The 16,199-nt window shown below is 45.7% G+C and overlaps 1 long non-coding RNA gene across 2 annotated transcripts; it reads right to left on the reverse strand.

Annotated features, from left to right (window-relative positions):
- Positions 1-340: 340 nt before the first annotated feature.
- LOC119278090 lies at positions 341-8,008 on the reverse strand. Of its 2 annotated transcripts, XR_005137532.1 has the most exons (9): positions 7,237-8,008; positions 7,101-7,151; positions 6,489-6,736; positions 5,428-5,611; positions 3,773-4,145; positions 2,672-2,856; positions 1,709-2,035; positions 1,513-1,626; positions 341-775 (listed from the first exon to the last, which is right to left on the reverse strand). It is a non-coding gene; the product is annotated as an uncharacterized LOC119278090 (long non-coding RNA). The 2 variants fall into 2 exon arrangements; XR_005137533.1 differs by lacking the exon at positions 7,101-7,151 and having other exon boundaries at positions 7,237-8,007.
- Positions 8,009-16,199: the final 8,191 nt, after the last annotated feature.

Below are 16,199 nucleotides of genomic sequence, written 5' to 3' on the forward strand. Positions count from 1 at the left end.
TTCATACTTAATAAGTGCACAATATAATCAAGACGTGTTAGTCCCAAATAAGGCACTTAGCCCCATGTCATAAATGAGAGAGGCTGTTTCTGCCTGTTATAGTGAACACTAGATCGGAATCGCGCCATGGCGCGAGGGTACCGGTCCCAACGTTTTGGTTAAGCATGTCGTGCTAAGTTAGTAGGATCGTATGTTTAGCGTATGAATTTAAACATGATAAAAAAATAAAGTAAAGAAGAAATATTCATTTGTGATAGAAGGCATGAGGTTATAAGGCAACATAAAGTTCAGCATGTTTATAAGACCACAAAAGACACGCATCAAGCACAACATAAAAGAATAGACCAAAAGCAACATTTAATAGATGAGGATTACAACAAGTCATTTACATAGAAAGTTTTGCATTCTGCAGATCAGAAGCCGTTAATAACAATTAAAGCATGTCATTTACATCGAAAGAGAAGAGTAGCGCATAGGGCAGCGAGATAGTACAAAATACTGAAAGTGAAGTATTTATACAGAAGGCTAGTGACACTTAGATAGCAGTCCACACAAGTTTTAAAGATTATAAAAGTCCACGCTAACTAATACATCTACCATCAATTTTCCTTCACCAAGAATGGTTGAAGTTCCTCATTGCTCCAAGAGAAGTTGTGTAACGCTGGCCCAAGAAGAGAAGAAAAAAATGATATTCTTCGAGAAGTACTCATTAAAGATTCATCAAATGATTCATATGACATTTAAATCTAACATGCATTTTTGCAACAATAGATATCTGCAATGACCAAAAAAAAGAACTATCAGGAAGGTGAGTTTAGTGAAATGACATCAAGAAATTCATGCATATTTCCTTTAAACAAATTTGGGGAGTGTGTATACAATAGCACTACACAACTATGAATTATAAAAAACAGAGATGACCACCATCATGAGCAATTCTTGGCAAAGGGAAGACCCGTGTCTCAGGACTCAGTGAAATATAATTCATTTTTCAGCCTAAAGATATACACATAAAAAAATGATTGGATCCTTCTATCAAAGGTCACAAAAAATAGCAATCGAGCTCAATATGTTATTTAGAAAAAAAAATTGGTAGACCATGTACACAACATTCATGAAGCCCTCCAGTTTCATAGGATACCCAGGGGAGAAGAAAAGAAACTAAAACACACATGTGTTTTGTTTCATTTACAATCCATCAAAAGATGAATGTAGAGAACTCATGATCTGTGATTACTAACAACAATTCAAGTTCTGATCTATAGAGCTGGCAATTAACACTAAGCACAATGGAATAATCCTCTACTGGTTACTCTCAATCTAAAATCAACAGTTAAATTACTATTTATCACCATCAAGCCAGCATATGCGGTTCATATATAAACTAAATCAAGCTAGCATACACACTTCATCTCCAAATAGGATTCACTCCTGCGGTCTGGTTACCCAAATCCAACCAAAGATCCTCACAGAAGAGGAGGGGGAGGGGGTAGAGGAGGAAGAGCAGCTTACTTGCGAGTAGAAGCCAGAGCGCAGGGGCAGGGAGTATAAGGACCAATAACAATAAGTGGCTAGTAAGATGCGCACCAAGTCATTCATCTGGTTCAAGGTGCACTCCAGCTCCCTCTGCAAAATCAAGTGGGATCACAAGCATTGTCGGGTAAAAAAGGCAACGCAGTGATGAAAGCACTATGTATGGCTATCTCACCCTGAGCTCCTTGGCCAACTTGCTCTCTTTCTCCTTGGCCGCCCTAGGGAGCCTCCCCCTCGGTGGAACGGTCTTGACGCGGTCACCATGGACCTGGCTCGGCACCCTGGCATCCCTCTTCCTGGGCACGCCCCTGGGCCGGTTAGGGCCCGCCACCCCTGTGATCTGGCAGTCACTGTCCTCGGCCGCCGCTGATGAGGAGGCGCTGGGGAAGCGGATGCGGCGGAGGCATTTGACGCGGCGGGGGCGCAGGGGAAGATTTACATGGAGATCGGGATCACGCCTTGGCGCGAGGATGCCGGTCCCAACGATGTGATCAAGCAAGTACTGCTCATATTAGTAGAAATCCTCGTTTAGCATATGTATTCGATCAATGAAATAAAAGAAAGAATAAACATTCATTTGTAATAGAAGCAACACTTCTCCATGTAAATCTTCTCAAGGAACCCATGCAAGTCTTTCTGCTCTATTGAACTGTTTAAACTGTTGAACATTTAAGCCACAACCAAAATTGAAGTGCATATTGCAAGAAAGAATGGCATATCTAGCTGTATCCTAAGCTATTTCTTTTCTTTTTATCCATGTATTATGGGGTATTTCTCCATGCATGAACATTACACAGGGCTAGAATAGGAACCTGCTCTTATACATCTTAGGTGTACAAACAAAACCTACTATAGAATCAATCAACCCATCGCACCCGAGTGCTCTGCTCTCCAAACTCTACGCAGGTGTTTTTACATTAAAATCCCCGAATGGAGTAACAAATTCACTAAAATAACAAAGTAATACAGACAACACAGCACATGAGTTCATTTCCAGGACATCATGATAAAGAGGAAACATACAAAAAATTGTATGAAGGGCCAACACATGCTACAGAAATTGATGAATCCAACTTCTAAAAATATCACCTTAAGAAGGCACTGACTTCCAAAAGAATAAATATTAGAAGGCACTAACCTTATCTTGCAAGAAATGATATTCTTGGCACTTCAAGCATGAGTATTTTCGTTAGCCCTCTACAAATATTAGAAGATCTGTATAGCCTTAGAAATCATCGACCGGATGTGCACCAGAATAGACTCATAATCAAATTGTTGAGCTGTCCAATGCATAATTAGATGCAACTGACGGATTGACAGCACCTGCAACAAGATGGCAAAGTCACACATCAAACATAGGTGAGGTACACGGCCCGGGTAAACACGAAAGGGGCCATCAAGGAAAATTAAAAATGGTGAACTGTTATACAATACATACATACGGAGCCAAAGAGAACGCTGAAATGCCATCGGCACAACATTACAAACTTTAGCTTAACTATTTAACCAGATTCTACACTGCAATACTAATCAACAGAATTTGGAGATATACTATTTTGCTAATGTAACTTCCAACAGTAAAATAAGATTGAATCAACAGGAAATGCATGTTACAGACTAATTTGCACATTAACAGCACCACAACACCATCTGCCCTGTGATAATGGGTATTGTTTCTAAAAACAAAGCATCGCCAACACATCACCTTGTTCTCTACCAGATTATAAAATAGACTAAAATAAGTAGCTTCTTGGTAAGTCTACATGTCATGTACAATCATGATAACCTTAATTCATTCAAAGGCATTAAACCAGGATAGTGGATTTCCTGAACTATTTTTGTAGTTGATCTGCAAATTGACTCAAAAGGTATTTATCTCATAAGAGAATAGTTCCAGACAACTAATACAACTGGCATTTCACAAACTTCGACATTAAGACGAATGTGTATATCCATATATGATCCATGGTGTTGGATCACACGTTTCAAAAAACACAACAAGACCAATATCATCTATCACTCGCGGTGCTAAGATAGTATGCAAGCATGATTGGTATATTCTGTGAGATTTGCATGTCAAAGAAAGAAATATCATCCTCACTTTGCACCGCCATCTCACCACAAAATATATATTTTCGTCCATAAAAAGAACACATTGAACCATGGTAAATAACTAAAGTCAGTCCAAAACAGAAAAGGTGCAGGTTGTGATATCATCGATGATAATAAATGTACTCACCAGAAGAACATGAACAAGCCAGCCCGTTGATGTTGGTGTTGTGGAGACCCCAGAGGTACTTCTTGAGCTTGGCCTTTCCAGAATGAGAATGCGTGTGTCGCACTATTACATACAGGAAACACATGCATTCTCATTTACTATGAATATACTTGGAAGGAATAGTGTGGCCTTTCCAGAAGGAAAATACATCTCAAATACACTTCAGAACCACAGGTATTGACATAGACACTAAATATACGTATCAAGTTCACTACAAAGCATAAGATGAAGAGGAGCATGATAAACTTCTATGTTACAGAAATGAGTGCAGACTACAGGCATTTATTCAATATAAAACCAAGGATACGCTGAACTTGAGGCCACAAAGCAAAACCTGAAATAAACATGAAACAAAGACATAAGAAACCATAGCAAATCTCGACACGGGTACAACTTGCAAGACTCTGGGCATGAAGGCAAAACTGGCTAGTCACATGAGAGGAAATAAAACGACATTTTTCTGCCCCAACTCCTATTTGTGATCACCTCAAATGCCAAATACACTACAACCAAGAACATGGAGGATGGAGCCCAAGTATTATCTATCATCTTACTCTCCAGAACTATCTACTTGCTGAAGGATTTACCTAGTTTGAGATCATATTATTTGAGGATGGTCTGCTAACAAATAACCTATCAGCAGGCCGTAGGACGGGAGGAATAGCACTACCGCAGCTTCAAGTGCCAAAGAACATCAACTAATTCAAAGCTTATTTATATGCACAATTTCAATTAGCACTGAACTAAAAAGGAATAAGGAATGGTCCAGTGCGTACAAAAGCATGTGATAATTTAAGGAATAACCATGAAAAGGCCAAAAAACACATAACAATCGTGATAATTTAAGGAGTAACCATGAAAAGGCCAACAAACACATGGCACCAAAATTTTAACAAAAAACAAAGAACGAAGGACATCATATTCTACAGGGAATAGCAAGATGATAGGCAAGACAATGCGATCAAGCCGAGGTCTGCATAAGTTAATCATCAACATAAATAGACTACACAAATATAAATCTATATATAGAACCAATCGACGGTAAACAAACAAACACCATTCTGGACAAAGGGTTGCAGACCAGAAATAAAGCCTTGTCAGAACCAAGCATGTAGTAACTGTGGCTCGGTGAGCATAAGAGAGGCATAGGAAACACACAATTGAGACTAAAAACAAACAACACATCTTACTGTTTGTGTATATCATAACAGAAACTATCATAGACATTTTTTACATATATACACATACTCATGAGCAAAACAAAGAATGTTGGTTGCTCCTAAATTATTTGCAGAACATAAGAAAAAAGAGTTGGAAACAATCTGACAAGACCTGAAACCAGAACTTGGTAAGTTATATGGTATTTTTAGCTATGTTTTCCCTTTAACAATTAATAAGATGAATGTATGTAAAAGAACAGAAACCTAATTTCCCTAGTTCTGTACAAAAGAGTGCTCTAGCCAGAAGTAAAGTGTCTAGATTCCCTAGCTCTAGCTAGAAATCACAGTGCTGACACTTTTTGTTCAGCATGAACAAAATAAAAATCCTATTTCTGTGTATATTACCTGAGCACAGTATGAAGACAAATTCAGAGCAGCAAGATGTACATGATCTACCTTACTTGCCGGGGATACGATCAAACGGAGACCGCGTGCGCTAGTCACCGGCATCGTGGAGAAGAGCTCCCTCGTAGACACAGGAGCATACACGATAAAGAAGAGAAGATGTGTCAACAACATTAACAGGTCATTCCATGTCATAGTCCTTGGCCAGGGTCAGGGGACCTTGAATCCCAGAAATCTGCAGAGGAGGCATCATCAGGAGCAATCTATCACTACTCACAAAATAACCCAAGAGGCGGGTACAGACTATGTTAACCATTTATGTGGACAGAATATGTTAACTTGCACCACGCTAGAGAAATTTCTCATCGGCAGCGGATTTATTAATTTTCTGATTAACACACAAGTTGGATCTAGCGACCAACGACACGAGGACTACAGTCTCATGTCTTCTCACAATTATCCAGTCAAAACATGAAACTTAATCTCATCATAGTCAGATTAGGTTTGTCCTAATCGATTGAAACGACCACAAATCCCATCAAAAATATTAGTAGAATAAATCTAGTCACGGATTGGAGGCCATCCGGTGATCTGCTCCATCGAGCAGCTAACAGGTGAAACCATCACTTAATCAAAGGACCTCCCTGAGTAATCCAGCATCAACCGATATGAACAGAATGTAGCTAGTGGTAGAAATAATTCACTGGCAGAACCATGGAACTATCATAGATCCACTTTACTTGACCTAATTACATGAAACTCAATTTGACTAAACTAAAATGGAAGAAACGGTCAAACCCAAGAAGCTAGATAGTCTAACTCTAGCCTACCACAAGAAAATGAAAATAAAGTAACCCCCAAACCATATTTATAGTACTACTATTTCTCCAAGGAAATAAGTGTGCAATCTGTAACTCGGAGCAGGGTCAGCAAGTTAGTTGAGAGGCTAATCCTGAGCGCGCACAGAGCTAATTCAATGCTAACAACATCTAATTGGACTTTTGCACCTAGGGGAAGTCAGGGTTCTAGAAATTCAATAAACACTAATCAAGAAAGCTGCTTTATTAATCCAAAAAGGATTTTATTTCTTTAATCAACCAAGAAACTCTCACCTCCTTGACGAAGACCTTGCCTGGGAGGGGAAGGAATGCATCAAACCCCAATGCCATCCTCCGCATCCGCATCTGCCTCCCATTTCTTGCTATCTGCACGGAAAGGATCTCCTCCTCTTCTCCTCTGCTCTGGCCATTGATGCGCCATCTGCGGTGTCGAAGCAGGAGGGCTTGGGAGCCGATGACGTGCTCTGAGCTTGGTCGATCAGGACAATCCGAGGACCGCCAGTGGGTGGCGGCTCGGTCATCTGCACACAAAATATCAAATTCAGTGGGAGCACAACAAACAACAGCAGGAGCAGCAAGGCACAAAACAACAATAGCAGAAATTGTAGGCCGTGAGCATCAAGGGCCTGCCACGAGCAAGACGTGCACAATGACCGGCAAGCAACAACAACAACACGGCACATAGCAAAAATAGCAGCAAGAGTCGGCCACAATCAGGACGCAATAAAGCTGCCCACGAGCACGACACACCCTGGGCCGCGGCAAGAGAAAGCAGCACTACCATGACGCGGTCAGGCCACGCACAAGCACACAGGTCCAGCAAAACAAAGTAGCAGCGCCATGAAGGGGCATTCGGGGAAGGCGAGCTGGAGAGAGAGTTCCTACCGGCTACCGGAGATGGTCGCCGTCCTCCACAGGACCTTGGGGGAAGGTGATCTGGAAGTAAGGAATCAAATGCTAAAGTTGTAATAGGATAGGTGATATTGAGGAGGTTGATGGTGAGTTAGGATTAGCGAGTGACCTTGATGGAGATAGGTGACAGGCTGACCAGTGTCCTAGCTCGGCTCCATGGCAACCAAGGCATAATGGCATCGCCTTCCTAATGTGTGGAGGCGAGCTATAAATGGGCAAGCCAACCAGCTGTCTCAATCCTTAAAATACCAGAAATAGTTTGATTTCTAATTCTAATTCATTCATGGACGGCCGGTGCTGCTCCCGGTCCCGGTGATGGCGTCGCGCGAGCTCGACTGGATAGGTGAAGGAGTCGGCGGCTGTCGTCCGCGCGCGAGACCGCCAGGCCCCACGAGGCAGGGAGCCTGCGGAGGAGGGAGCCGCGGTGCCGGCGCCGCGGAGGGAGGGGGCCATGAGGACGGTGGCGGCTCAGGTCGACGACGGCGCGTCGATGCCGCCGTGGATCTGGGGGCTGCCTCCCCTCGTCCTCCTCGCGCTCCGGGAGCGGGCGGCGGTTCCCCTTCTCGCCCCTGCACACGAGCGTGCGGTGCGGCGGCGGCCGGTTGGGCGAAGAAGACGACGACGGCGTGGGGCTGGACGTGCAGCCGCCGCGGCGGCACGGCAGGGAGGCCGGAGGAAGGAGGAGAGGGCGGCGCGGTCGCGGGAGAAGGAGGCGGCGGCTAGGCCGGCCTCGTCGCGCGCGGCCCCCATCTCTCTAGATGGGCGGCGTGAGGCCGAGGATGGGTGCCCGGGCGAGCGGCGGCGGCGGCGCCGGCGGCAGGGCAGGGAGGCGGGCGCGGGAGGGGAGAGGAGGCGGCGGCGAGGCGGGAGGAGAGGAGGCGCGCGGGAGGGAGGGGAACGAGAGAGAGGGGGAGAGGAGGCGCGCGGCAGGGGGAGGGGAGCCGTCTAGGGTTGCCTCCACTGGAGTCGGCCCTTTTATACCCCCGGCGAGTGAAATGACCAAATACCCCGGTAGGGGCATGGTATTTACATTTTGCTGCCATTACTATTCATTTCTATAGTGCCAGACCAGGATCCGACGGGCCATATCTTCCATCTGCTCGATCGGACGACCCAAAACCCATCAAGCATCGCGATCCGACGGCCGAGAATCACTGAGCTCTGAGGAGGCTTGGTGTAACACTCTTCTCTTATCTCTTGATTTGTTTGTTTGCTAAAACCATGCATTGTGCAAATAGCTAAAGTGCCAACTTAATTTTTCAAAAGAATTGAGAGTATTACATTATCAAGCAAATGTAGTTTTGCAAAGCACCTCTGCAGCCAACATCCAGTTATCATAATAAGTTAAAAGGAGAATTGCTGGAAAATTCGCAACAGAAGTATGACATTGGATTTGTCCAGTATTCCATTTAGAATTCATGAAAAAGAAAATAAGAGTACTATGTACTAATAAGATACAATGCATCTTAATATTTCATGCAGAATCTGTCATACCATGTACCTAAAAGAACTTCAAAAACATTAAAATCAAATGCAAGACAATCTGTTCAGTATGGAATGCTTCCTTTACATTAGTTAGGTTGCACACACTCAAGGCCTGCAGTACAACATGTTCATAATGAAGGAATTGGACACTAAAATCTCTAGTTATACTACTAATAACAAAATTTGGCATTCATTTAGTTCAATAATCTGTCGTTTACCAACATTTTGTTGCAAGTTCATCCCATACCATTCATGGTGAAGTATTGAAGTATTACAACTGCAAGTTAAAAAACTTGTGCTACCTAAACCTGTCTCAATAAGTAGTAGTCATAACTCACAGACCTTCATGACAACGTTCAAGCAATGATCATTAAATTGAAGAAACATGGGCATCTTTTATGCAGTGCAGTGATTCAGATTGTTTCAGTTCAGTGCGTACCCAAACTTGCTGAAGCCGACTCTCTGCTCCAATCTCATGAGGCAACAATTAAGAGTGTCGCGAAACCAAGATTAAGAACTATTGTACACTCAATCTCGCAGTTTTAGGTAAACATAGCACTATTCAAGTCATCCCCAAGCAACAAATATGTTCAGTTCTATGTGTATTATGATGATGTACCTTGTCGGAAGCATTGATGTGTCACAGAGAAAGTTGAAGAGCTTGATTTGACAGGAAGAGTGGATTTGATCATCCTCCAAACTTAACACATGGATGACGTACTCATGATCCAAACAGTCGGAGTCCAAAGATGAGGCAACATTGGTCTGACAGAGAGGTGCAGGGTTCGCGGCTATAGTTCGGGCACCACTCAGCGTCGAGCCTGACAAAGACTTGGCACGGCAGCCATTATACACGGGAAACACCTCCTCGAGCCAGACCTCTACACCCGCGCCGGCCGCCGGAGGATGTGACAGTGATGCCGATCACCTCCTCCCGCCAGACCATATCAGTGACATATGTACTGGACGTCTGGACCACCCCGTCCATCTGTTGCCTCTTCCAATATCGTCCCCAAACAATGATGATAAAGAGGCATGGATTCGAACGGAAGGCCGTGATGGAGTTTGGAGAAGCCGCTGAGTCAGTGAAGCGAGTCGTTGCAAGGGTTCGCCACAAGGATGCGTGCCAGGGCGGAAGGTCAATGCGCGGGCAGGAATCAACACGCGAGGGCCTATGAGACCGCCCCGGCGATCAGCCGCGCTGATTAGTAACTAAGACAATCCACCAACAATTAAAATGAAATCGAAACAACAACAAACCTCTGAGCCCTGTCATGTGTTGTACTTCTATTTGTACTCATTTTACTCCTTCTATCAATGCAATGATAGGCAAGCTTTGCGTATTCGCGGAAAAAAAAACCTCCGAGCGGAGAGGAGGAGGCAGACGGGAACAGCCGCGACCAGACCGATGCGGGGCAGGAAGCAACCAACGCAAGGAAAGAAGGAACCACCACCGCTGGATCCGCCCCTTCGTCGAAGAAGCAGCAACCGAACCCAGCCCCACCCTGACCAGCGCCGCCGCCATCACCCTCACCCAACTGCGCAGGAGAAAAGCAGAACCCCGCCAAGGAAGGAAAGAGCATCGCCGACACGGGCGCCACGTGTACTCGCAAACCGACCAAAGAGCCCAATCCAGCGCCACATACACATACAGGTACAGGTAGGACCCGCCACGCAGACCACAACCCAAATCAACCAGAACGCCTCCTTTTTAGGGAGCTTGGAATTTTAGGGGATTGTTGATGATAGTAACAGAGCTATTTAGACTTATGCAAATTGTTCTTTTGTTCGCATTTTACCTGGCCTCTTACAATCATCTTTGAAGCTAGGATTCATAATCATGTACTTTCCATATCCATACAATACGAACGAGTCCTTGACTTGAGTAACTCATTTCTTAGAATATCGTGAATATGGGAAGCAAGTTCTAACAAATTGACTATTTGTGTGATAAACTCTGGCTGTCCAGCCCAATCTTGCGCCGGTTACACGGTGCCTGACTTGTCCGATCCAGCAGTAACAAGTGGGACACCTTACCTCTTGTACCTTTTTTTAGGAGCCTGCCTGATTGTCGAACAGAGATGAAAATCGTCAAAGGGAAAGATCTGATCCAACGAATATTCTGCATATTGAACGCAAGAGATATGTGGCTCGTCTTGAAATGCATGCTAAAAAAAGCAGGAGGTTTCTGTATTCTTTTCCGGTTTTCTTTGGGCTTTTTTCTTCTGTTTGTTTTCTTTTTCTCTTTCTTTAATTTATTTTATTTTCCTTTTCTAAAATTTGTGAACTTCCTTTAAAAAATGTGAAGCTTATTAAAAATCGTGAACTTTTCTTAAATCCGTGAATAGTTTTTAAAATTCATGCCTTTTTTTCAAATCCATGAACATTTTCTTTTTTGAATCCGTGAACATCTTTCCAAATGCATGAATGTTTTCCAGATCCACAAACTTATTTTAACTATGTCAAACTTTTTTCAAAACTTGTGACCTTTTTTAAAAAATTCATGAACTTTTTAAAAAAATGAGTTGTGCTATGCGTCAGCCGGCGGATCCGCACTGGATCCGCTTTCATGTTACAGTATCCACCAGTCGCTTTCCTCCACGTGTACTTGTGGCTTCCACCGCGATTGTCTAGGATCGAAAGTATGTCTAGGGGGGTGGTGATTAGACTACTTGACCCAATAAAAATCTAGCCTTTTTTCAATTTTAAGTCTTGGCAGATTTTAGCAACTTAGCACAAGTCAAGCAATCAACCTACACATGCAATTCTAAAGGGTGTAGCAGCGGAATGTAAAACATTGCATATGAAGGTAAAGGGAAGGGTTTGGAGAGGGCAAACGCAATGTAGACACGGAGATTTTTGACATGGTAACGATATGTGGTGCTATCGTACATCCACGTTGATGGAGACTTCAACCCATGAAGGGTAACGGTTGCGCGAGTCCACGGAGGGCTCCACCCACGAAGGGTCCACGAAGAAGCATGTGGGAGTCCTGGACTAGGGGGTCCTCGGGCGTCCGGTCAGTTGGATGTGGGCCGGACTGATGGGCCGTCAAAGATACAAGGCAGAAGATCACCTCTCGTGTCCGATGGAGACTCCCATATGCATGGATGGCACGTATAGGTGTCCGGATATGTTATTCCTTTCTGTAAAACCAACTTTGTACAACCCTAAGCCCCTCTGCTGTCTATATAAACCGGAGGGTAGATCGGAGGCAGGATCACGACATTGTTAGGCTAGCTAATCTAGGGTTAGCCAACTCGATCTCGAGGTAGATCAACTCTTGTAACCTCTATACCCTCGAATATAATCAAGCAGGGGTAGGGTTTTACCTCAATTAAGAGGGCCTGAACCTGGGTAAACGTTGTGTCCTTTGTTCATAGTTACTTTTGGTCCTCAGACATACAACTTGGGCCCCCCTACCCGAGATCAGCCGGTTTTGACACCGACATTGGTGCTTTCATTGAGAGCTCCGCTGTGTCATCGACAGAAGGATCGATGGCTCACCTCTTCATCAACAATGATGTTGTGTCCAAGGAAACCTTTCTCCCTGGGCAGGTCTTTGTGTTCGGTGGCTTTGTGCTTCGTGCCAACTCGATCGGCCGCCTCGAGCAGGTCGATAGTTATGTTCCCGGCACCATACCAGGTTTGGAAACCTGAACTACGTTGCTGACATCCGAGGAGACCTAGTCTTCGACGGGTTCGCGGCCTCGGCCGCCACTTTGTGTCCCCGCCAAGAAGACTCTTCGGATCCCCTGTTAGATCTCATCTAGGGGTCAACACCCATACCCACCTTGGCCTTAAATCTAGGGCAGGTCTCACTGTCCGAAGATGGGAGCGTGAGCCCTGCCAGACTTCTTCCCTTTGCAAAACTCCCGACCGAAGACCCAGACGTAATCCTAGACTCAGCTCTGGGCAACCATCCCGAACTGCCGAGGTCTGCACTCAGTGGGTCTGATCAGGTGTCCCATGCCGAACTCAGCCCAGCAGATCCGCAGTTTCTGGTCCCACTTTTGCTCCTAGACGAAGCATTGGACTTAATGCAGTCTCTCGCCATCACGGAGGCGTTGCCTCCGAACTATACCCGGCTCGGGCTGCCGGCTGAGAGCGGGGAATTTTACGCCCCACCCACCACCCACTTAGTAGCCACTGTCGAGGATTTAACCGACATGCTGGACTACACATCCGAAGACATCGACGGCATGGACGACGATGCCGACGCCGAACCAAGCCAAGTCCCACCCGTCACGGGGCGTTGGACGACCACCTCAACCTACGATGTGTACATGGTGGACACTCCGGATAAAAAGAACGACGAGGATAATCCGAGCCCCGACGAGGACAACCCCGTTGATAAACCACCAAAGCGCCGGCGTCTGCGGTGCCGCTCATGATCGCGTCGGGCGAAGGACAACACCACCGGCACCAAAGACAATGAGACTCTAGATGATGTCAAAGATCCTGAATACCCCATCGAGCCCATGTCCAAACAAGACGAGAGGGAAGAGGGTGAACATAGTCCCGAACACGCTGATCACGAAGATTCGGAGGATAGCAACTATATGCCAGAGTCCGAAGAGGAGGTGAGCCTCGGCAACGAAGATTTTATCGTCCCAGAGGAACCCCTTGATCAGGAACGCTTCAAGCGACAGCTCATTGCTATAGCCTGGAGCCTGGAAAAGAAACAGCAGCATCTCAAAGCCGAACAAGATACGCTTAATGAAAGGTGGACTAAGGTCCTGGCCGCCGAGGAATACGGCCACGAGCGACCTGTTAAAAGTTACCCTAAGCGCAAGTTGCTGCCATAGTTCGACGACGAAGCCCTTGAGCCCATACCATCGAAATACAATCACGCAGACCAACCAGACCGACCACCACGTGGACGGGATAAAGCGGCATATCAAGCCGAACACCAACCCGCACCTCCTTGCCGAAGAGGCGGGAAGACAGCAGCTGCGGGATACACATATGAGTTACAACGTGACCTAGCCAATAAAGTTGGCCAGACTAGATCAATCTACGGATCGGGCCTTGCCCCGACATGAGAGCTATGAAGCCCGGCATGACGACCATTACTATAATCGGGATCAGAACCGAACTCAAATGTCAGCCGATCTCCGCCGTGATATTGCACGATATAGAGGGGCCACACACCCTTTATGCTTCACCGATGAGGTCATGGAACACCAATTTCCAGAAGGGTTTAAACCCGTAAACATCAAACAGTATGATGGAACGACGGATCCGGCCGTCTGGATTGAAGACTTTCTTCTCCACATCCACATGGCTCGAGGAGATGACCTTCACGCCATCAAATATCTTCCTTTAAAGTTGAAAGGACCAGCACGGCACTGGCTAAACAACCTCCCAGAAAACTCCATTGGAACCTGGAAAGACTTGGAAGATGCTTTTCGGGCCAACTTTCAGGGCACTTATGTTCGGCCACCGGATGCTGGCGACTTGAGTCACATAATTCAGCAGCCAGGCGAATCAGCCTACAAACTTTGGAATCGGTTCTTAACTAAAAATAACCAGATTGTAGACTGTCCGGACGCCGAAGCATTAGAGGCTTTTAAACACAGTGTCCGTGATGAATGGCCTGCTCGACACCTTGGGCAGGAAAAGCCGAAGACCATGGCAGCCTTAACGGCACTCATGACTCGCTTTTGTACGGGCGAAGACAGCTGGTTGGCTCGTAGAAGCAACAACTTGGGTGACCCCGGCACCTCCGAGGTGCGGGACGACAATGGTAAACCTCACCGCAATAAAAACAAACGTCGGAACAACAACAATGATGACACAGACGATACGGCAGGCAATGCCAGATTCAGCGGTCCTAAGTCCGGTCAGCGGAAGAAACCTTTCAAAGGCAACAAGGACGGGCCATCCAGCTTAGATAAAATCCTCTAGAGGCCCTGTCAGATTCATGGCACACCCGATAAGCCTGCAAACCCCACCAACAGGAATTGTTGGGTTTTCAAACAGGCCGGTAAAATAAATACCGAACACAAGGGAAAAGGGCCTCCAAGCGAAGATGATGACGAGCCCCGTCAGCCGAACACCCGGGGTCAGAAGAAGTTTCCCCCCGAGGTGAAGACAGTGAACATGATATATGTCATTCATATCCCCAAAAGGGAGCGCAAACGTGCACTACAGGACGTCTATGCTATAGAGCCTGTCGCCCCCAAGTTTAACCCATAGTCATCCTATCTGATCACATTTGATCGTAGGGATCACCCAACCAATATCCATCATGGGGGTTCGGCCACCCTGGTTATTGATCCAATTATTGACGGATACCACCTCACTAGAGTCCTTATGGACGGTGGAAGCAGTCTCAACTTGATTTATCAAGATACTGTCCGTAAGATGGGCATTGACCCATCATGAATCAAGCCTAGTAACACTACCTTTAAAGGTGTGGTACCAGGAGTGGAGGCCCGCTGTACGGGCTCACTTACACTGGAGGTAGTATTCGGCTCCCCAGACAACTTTCACAACGAAGAGTAAATCTTCGACATCGTCCCTTTTCGCAGTGGCTACCACACACTGCTCGAACGAACTGCTTTTGCTCACTTCAATGCAGTCTCGCATTATGCTTACTTTAAGCTTAAGACGCCCGGACCCCGTGGCGTTATCACAATTAATGGTAATATGGAGCACTCCCTCCGTACTAAAGAGCACACAGCGGCCCTTGCAGCCAAAGTTTATGGCGGCCTCATCAAGCCGAACAGTTCATTGGCCAATAAAGCCAACGACGTATCCAAACAAGTCCGATCCATGCTTAATAGCGATAAATTAACGGATCTGGACCTTGATTAGCAGTTCGGCCTCCGCCGATCACCGTACCGGGTTGCGGCCTATGTAACGCGCGTACATAATTACACACTAAAAATACCTTGGGCGGCACCGGAGGCACACTGCAGAAGAGGTCCATTGTACGGCTTGACCCTGTCTGGACCGCATATATCTTTTTTCTCTTACTACAGGTTCATCAAGAACCCTACTTGCTAGATGGTTATTGCAGGAGATCCTCTTAAGGCTAGCGTTTCTCAACCATCAAATACTCCTCTCAAAGGACTTATTACTAAGGAGAAAAGGCGCAGACGTGCTGCAGGGCATCACTGGAGTTTTCTTTTTTTGAACTATGATCTTTAGGCCCTGTGTTAGACTTTCCCTTATGTAAAACCTTTTCTTTTTTTGGGGCATGTAATATGACCTTAATAATGAATGGCACCATTTGTCGTTGGCGTATCAATAAAGATATAAAGGAAGCAGATGGTTATCACCTTAATGGTTGGGTCCTGTTATTACCTTGTCATATGTGTTTCCCACTTACGCTCGACTGACATACGTGGTTGGACACAACCTTTATACCAGGGGCTGTATTCGGCCCCGCAAAATTCTTAAGTCCGAACACCTATAGGGAACTCTTCGGCGCCCCGGATATCGCCTCATATGCATTGGCTCCGAATTATGTCTTTGGTCTATAGTTGGGTTTCCCGACTCCTGTATTTGCCACCTTACATTCCGCAAGTTCGGCTAAGGTAGTAAAGGGAGAACTATTGCGATTGTATTTCTGGTTCA

Source organism: Triticum dicoccoides, chromosome 3B (genome assembly GCF_002162155.2).
Source record: "Triticum dicoccoides isolate Atlit2015 ecotype Zavitan chromosome 3B, WEW_v2.0, whole genome shotgun sequence".
Classification (NCBI taxonomy): domain Eukaryota; kingdom Viridiplantae; phylum Streptophyta; class Magnoliopsida; order Poales; family Poaceae; genus Triticum; species Triticum dicoccoides.